The sequence below is a fragment of the Echinops telfairi genome, unplaced genomic scaffold (assembly GCF_000313985.2).
Source record: "Echinops telfairi isolate 266 unplaced genomic scaffold, ASM31398v2 ScPeMD7_7400;HRSCAF=8409, whole genome shotgun sequence".
Classification (NCBI taxonomy): Eukaryota; Metazoa; Chordata; class Mammalia; order Afrosoricida; family Tenrecidae; genus Echinops; species Echinops telfairi.
Genome location: NW_022111300.1, coordinates 21323524 through 21330424, shown reverse-complemented (window position 1 = coordinate 21330424; position 6901 = coordinate 21323524). Strand labels below are relative to the sequence as shown.

At 43.1% G+C, this 6901-nt stretch overlaps 1 protein-coding gene across 12 annotated transcripts in view; it reads right to left on the bottom strand.

Moving 5' to 3' along the window:
* Window positions 1-6901, bottom strand: part of DTNA (dystrobrevin alpha) — a 373548-nt gene that overhangs the window by 222340 nt on the left and 144307 nt on the right. For all 12 annotated transcript variants that reach the window (XM_045296183.1, XM_045296186.1, XM_004702946.2 and 9 more), the window contains one exon: window positions 4573-4701. The gene's annotated coding sequence lies outside the window, so the exon portion shown is untranslated. Of the gene's footprint in view, window positions 1-4572; window positions 4702-6901 lie in introns of those variants that run through there.

Sequence of the window (6901 nt, the reverse complement as noted above, 5' to 3'; positions counted from 1 at the left end):
TGTGAAGAGTTGTATGAGCCCCTAATAAAATGATTACAAGGAAAATAGTTAGCTTAAAATAAAAGCTACATATTTGTGTTCATGGTGGCATGTATTAAGAAGAGAGCATATGGGGAATGGGTAGAAAGGCAACTTCACTGTATACTATTTTGCTTGTAAAAAATAAATGTTTTTATATGAAAACAAACAAACAAAAGGGTAAGAAGGACACAAAGGCAGGGAAGACACAGCAAAGGGATGCTAAGGATGATCAGCAGTCACCAGAAACTAGCAGAAAGGCCATAGTGAGACTCACATTTGGATTTTAGCATCCAGAACCGTGAGAAAACAAATTTCTGTTCTTTAAAGCCACCCACGTGTGGCATTCCTGTTGCAGCCGCTCTCGGTAACTAAGACAGTCCATGTGAATTCAGACCAAGTCCCGGAGCTGCTGGACCAGGAGGAGCTCATCAATGTCACCAAGAGTGAAGCAACAGCTGTGACGGATCTTGAGACATGAATAGGATGTTGCAAGTTGCTAAAGAACGCACGGGTGCATGTGAGAGACAGGGATTTGGAGAGGGTGTTGACGGAGGGAACGTTCAGGCAGAGAAGCAGCACTCACCAAAGTGAAAGGCCAGAGAGCCAGGCTCAGAGCAGGAAAATATTCCTGCATCAGCAAAGGTCAACTGATGACGAACAAGGGCGGGAAGTGAGACCCAAGAGAGTGGCTGTGCCCCAGGAAGTGACATGCTAAGGAAGTCAGACATAGCGTTCATTATTCAACAGTCGATTGTGACAGTAATTTGAGACTTGTTATCATTCCAATTTTAAAGTTAAAATCACTTGGTGATTATGTCACTTCCCCAATTATTTACCTCTGGAAGATTACTTAATTCCCCAGGCATCAATTTCTTCATCCTTGAAAAGGGAGTTAATAATACTGCTTCCATCCTAGGGTTCTTTACGCATGGAATGAAGTATGTGTACGTGTAATACAGTGTGTGGCGTAAAGTAAGAACTCAATAAGCATCAGCCACTGTTACTTTGTACTTTTGACTTTATTCAGCAGTCACATACTCAGTCTCCAGTGGGGTTATCCCTGCGCTAGTTTCCAGGGATACAAAGGTCAATAACAGATGATTTCTGCCTGTCAACACATTCGATATTGCCAGCAGTACACTCTGTGACTTAGTAGAAGTACTGCAGATCACATTTTGTTGAATCTGCTAGAGCTAATTGGGCAACAGTGCCTTCAAATCTCCCTGGACAACATAGCTCACTATTGTAAGAGCTAACATTTCCCCCTATGCCCCCTGAATTCTCTTTCCTTTGACCCATTTGACAACAATACAAAGTCAATGAGTTTATTTCAGTGGCCTCCTCCCATTCAAGGAGCTTGATGGTGTACGGGATATGAGTTGGGCAGCTAATCACAAGGTCATCAGTTCAAAATCACCATCTGCTCTGTGGAAGAAAGAGGGGATTTCTACTTCTGTTACAGGTAGTCTGTTCTGCCCTGTTCGACTGGGTCGCTACGGGTGGGAAGGGACTTCACTACAGTGAGCTGAGTGTCGCCCACACAGGTCTGCCCAACCCTCAGGAATGGCACTTAATAACGACTTCATGGGTCTCTCTTTGGCTTCTTCATTAGATTTCTGTGTGAAGTAGCATGTATTATTAATGAGTGCATTTTATAGGACCTCATAAAGCCTTGCTTCCATATGCTGGGAGAAATGTTCATGATTAGAGTGTTTAGTGTTGTCCCAAACCAGGGAACGTCACGTATACGTAGAGTGGGTCATAAAGCTAATTCTTCCTGGGTTGTAACAATAATAGTATAGACACAAAGGCACACACAGCGAGAAGACAGACTTCAGGTGAGGACTTGTCTGCAAGGGAACATCCGTTATTCATCGCTTCTTGACCAGAACCACAGGTTAGGCCCCAACCATAGGCCTCCCAACTTTAGGATGACGAAGAGGACCACATCACTCTGTCCATGATGATACTGCACATTGCCTGAAAGGGCTTGAACTTCGGCATTGCCACTTCAACCTTAACATCGTTAGAATAGATGCGCCGCACCTGAGCATGGTCAGACGCGTGGCCATCATCGCCTCGGAGGGAAACATAGAAAACATCTACCTATGTAAATGGGCAGGAATGAAAACACTTGCATTCTGAGCATTCTGTTTTCCAATCTTATAGGAAATGCAAACCATTCTGATCAGAAGGCATCCTGGAGCAGCAACCAACCATTCCTAGGAGAGAGGGCAGACCCTTCAACCAGTGAAACCATCCACGGAGAAGGAAAGCCAGGGACTCTGTATTCAAATGTGAGTGAAGACATGAAATTGATGCCCGCATGCTAAGTGTTTATACTGTCCCTATAGAAGTTTATGAAACGTGGATATTTAAAAACACATTTTGGATATAGCTGGGAGATTTTTAGAATTCTTATTGTGTTGACATATAAATTAAGAAAACTGGCAATGATTATGTGAACAGCAAGTCATAAATGCTATCCTATAAACTGTTACAGTCTTGGAAACTCACAGGGGGGTCACTGTAAGCCAGCACTGACTCCATGGCGATGAAGGGAGGAGGTCGTATAGCTTACAATATGACTTTCAATGCATTCAGATAAGGAAGATTCTGGTGGAAAATAAAACAAATTTTGCATTTATCTTTTAGAGTACTTCCTGGGAAACACTCTGTTGAGAGGCGTAATTCCTACTTACTCCACCCCCACCCCCCCATTCATTCTGGAAGATATTAGTGCAGCACTGGAGGATCACCCTGGGTCCAGCCAGGAAGAGAGAAAGCGCTCTACTTATGAAGGGCCTTCCAGAGGTCCTGGACAATTCCATTATCCTTTCATTCAATTTTTCTACCAACTGGCATTTAAAGCCGATAGAATTTAATTTAGAGAAATGGCTTCCAAGATATTGGGGGAAAATGAGCAGCTATACTGGGGACATTGTATCAACATGGGGGTTGTTAGTAGCAGCATGAGCCAGAGGCACTGCAACAAGAGGTGGAGCGACTGGAGCCCAGGGTTCATGGTGGCCGGGGGAAGCTAAAGGCACTGCTGAGTGGAGTAAGAACAAGGGCAGCAGGGGAAGCCCCGTGGAGCTATCAGAGCAGGGACAGGGTGAGGAACGGATCTAAAGGTAGAAACAGGCATGGAACTGGCAAAATTGGGAAACAGAGGGTTAAGAAAATCAGGTTTCCGGTTTTGTTTTCTCCTCTAGAGTAACTGTTACACCCAGAAAATTGATTTACTGATATTTTTGAAGAGCACAAAGCTCAGCTCTTGAGAACTGCATCCAGTGAACATCTTATGAAAGGATGAAATGACCCTTTTTCTCTACGTCCACTTTCAATAAACCAAATTCACACAGCCTTAGGATGATGAGAAACCTGGATGCCTTTCTTCTGGATTGAAACAAAAAGTATCAAGGAAGCCTTGTGGGTTAGACTTAGACAGTGGCTAATGCTCCATCAGTTGGATGGCTTTATTCAGACTGTGACCCGAGGTATGGTCTGATGTTCTGGAAATCACTTGTCTTTAAAGTAGGTAATAAAGCCACACTGAAAACTGAACTCCCAAGGAGACAGAAAGTCACACACTTCCTCCAGATGACCACCACTCAATTCCTCCATCCTTCTTCCTTCTGCTGAGAAATGATAACGGCATATTTCCTGACGACTAGGAATGTGTGTTTTGTAACATGGAACTGACTGCCATCGAGTTGATTCTGACGCTAGTGGCCCGAGAGGGCTGAACAGACCACGTTTGTGGGTTTCCGAGACTCCAAATTGTGAAGGGAGATGAAAGCTTCATCTTTCTCATGAGGATCAGCTGGTGGTTTTGATCTGCCAACCTTCTGGTTAGCAGTTCAACTCAGAAAGCACCATGCCACTGGGGCACCTATAGCCTGGAGGGATAATTAAATAGGATGATAGAAAATATCTTTGCTTACGGACTTTGTGACCAATCAAAACAGCACTGAATGTGTATGAGTGTGTATATTTGCTTCACAGTACATAGCTGGATAAAAAGCTAGTCCATATAACCTTCATCATGTTGTATTTTTAATTTAAGCAAATAGTAAAAATTCCCAGCAGGTAACTTCTGGAATATTTTCTTACCTCACATGTAGCTTTATTAGGAGTTAAACTACCATTATTATGGTAACATGTTCCTTTATTTGTGTTATTAAAACATGGCTTAATCTCATTATATTTTCTTACTCCAGTATGATATATGTTCATATATTTAAAAAATAGACGGCCTTTGGAATAGAATCAAGCATGACGGCATTTGCTTAATAGAAACGGCAGGGATGTCAAGGCCATTTCTGTATTGCAAGCTCCCTGCTTCAGCTAGTTTCAGATAATAAAAATAACAAACGAAAAAAGAGCGACAGCCTGTCACTCTCTGGCCCCTCACTCAAAGTAGAAACTGGAAAGCATTGATAACATTTAATATCATACTATGACTTTTTCTTCATACAAAGAGTGAAGCACTTACAGGGGAAAGAGTTTGATGGTTACTTAATTTATTTTTTTGTCAAACACACTCACCTAAAATTCAGTGAAGGAACAGCGTGGACTTTCCCAAACCATCTATTTTCTTTTCTTTGAAATGGCAGCTGACTAGGGCATTGAAGGGTTTCCCAAGCACTTCATCCAGGGACTGGTAGTCCTATTTATCTGCAATGAGAAAACACTTCCATTTAGCTGAGCAATTTGTGCTCACGGGCTCATTTCAGAAACAGGAAGTCACAATGGGCAGATCTAGAACATAAGTTATGTTACAAATACTCCAAGAGATAGGGGATAGCTTTTAGTACTTGATCCCTGGTCTTCATTGACTAGTGAGACATATTGCGGATAAATATTTCAGAGATGAGGGTAGCGTGGCCTGGAGGGGCACCAGGATGAAGATGAAGCAGCTGCTTAGGAACAGATGACATTCTGAGACACTGGGCTCCTGACATTCTGTGCTCTAGTTGATTAACCTAGAAACAGGATAACAGTGAATCCTCTCTATTTCCCAAGTAAGTGGATTTCTGGGCTATTATCCCACCACAATGCCCATGAAAGCCAAGGAAATTAGAGTTGAGTTCAGAGTCTTTAGACCAGCTTTTCTTTATATTTTAATAAATCATTTTATCGGGGGCTTTTACAGCTTTATAACAATCCATACATCAATTGTCTCAAGCATATTTGTACATATGCTCCCATCGTCATTTCCAAAACATTTTCTTTCCAGTTGAGCCCTTGGTTATCAGCTCCTTTTTTCTCCCTCTCCCCCACTCTCCCACCATCATGAACCCTTGATAATTTACAAATTATATTTCTTTTCATATCTTGAACCTTCCGATGTCTCCCTTCACCTATGTTTCTGTTGTTTGTCCCCCTGGGGGTGGGAGTTGTACGTTGATCATTGCGATCCGTTTCCCCTTTCTCCCCCACACCTTTCCCCTACACTCTTGGTATTGCTACTCTCATTATTGTAGTCTAGTGCTCCTTCTAATGCAGTGGTTCTCAACCTTCCTAATGCCACGACCCTTTAATACAGTTCCTCATGTTGTGGTGACCCCCCAACCATAAAATTATTTCTGTTGCTACTTCATAACTGTAATTTTGCTACTGTTATGAATCATAATGTAAATATCTGATATGCAGGATGTATCTTCGTTTTACAAATTGAACATCATAAAAGCATAGTGATTCATCGTATGAATTACATATTGTGAAATATTTATTTCTAATGACAAATAAACAAAATTTTGTCTTGAAGCATGGTGTAGCACGGGTAACAGTCTTCACGCTGGGTATTTCTAAGTGGGCGCCTTGAGACAGATAGAGGGGCAGTGTCTCGGTTCCTAAGACCATTGGAATATGTGTTTTCTGATGGCCTTAGGCGACCCCTGTGAAAGGGTCATTTGACCCCCAAAGGGGTCATGACTCACAGGTTGAGAACCATTGCTCTAATGTTCCCAGTGTGAGCATGTATTGACATAGGGCTGTTGACCTCGAATGCAAGTATTATGAGTGAACACACACTGAAAAGCTTACAGGCAGATTGATCTGGTGGGATGAAGTCCCTTAATACCAGTGCTATTGTCCTGGTGACCTCTCACGTCCTTTCCCTGGGGCTGCTCTTCCACGAGGCAAGCCGAAGGAAGGACGCTTGGCATAGTGGCTTGACCTTGGTCCCCTGCAGACTACAGTCCCTACATGCACACTTGCAAAACAAAACCCTCCCGTGAAAATTGGGTGAAAATACAAAATAGTGCTGTTCCTGTTTAATTCGTAGATTTGAGGTCAGCTAACTTAATACTAGGCCAGCTAACATGGGCTTAGAGAGTCTAATCTGGTGGAATAAAATATGCATCTTGTCTCTTTCATTTGGTGCTATCAAACTCTTCCAGTCTGGGTCTGGATTCCATTGAGTAGCTCACATCCTCTTAGGGACCAACAAAAGAGAAAGAAGGACTCTGTTCCCTTCATTTGGGGGTCATATATTAGGCACACGGGGGAGCCCTGGTGGTGGAGTGGCCACATATTATGCTGCTCACCGCAGAGTCAACAGTTCGAAAACACTAGTAGTTCCGGGGGAGGACGATGAGGCTTTCTGCTCCCATGAAGAGCCACAGTCTCAGAAGCCCACGGCGCGGTGCTCCCGGGCTCTACAGCGTTGCTCTGAGGTGGCATCGACTCCATGGCAGGGAGTCTGATTTGGAGTTTTGGATTTTAGGGATATAGATTGGGGTGAAGTTGTAGGAGAGACTTTTGCTTAATACGTTGTTGATGGGAGGGGTTTTGCTTAATAATAAACATAACCCGTCCCCTCAAATTATCACACCCAAGAGTAGCAGGGGCCATTCGGGAAAAGCAGTGGTCT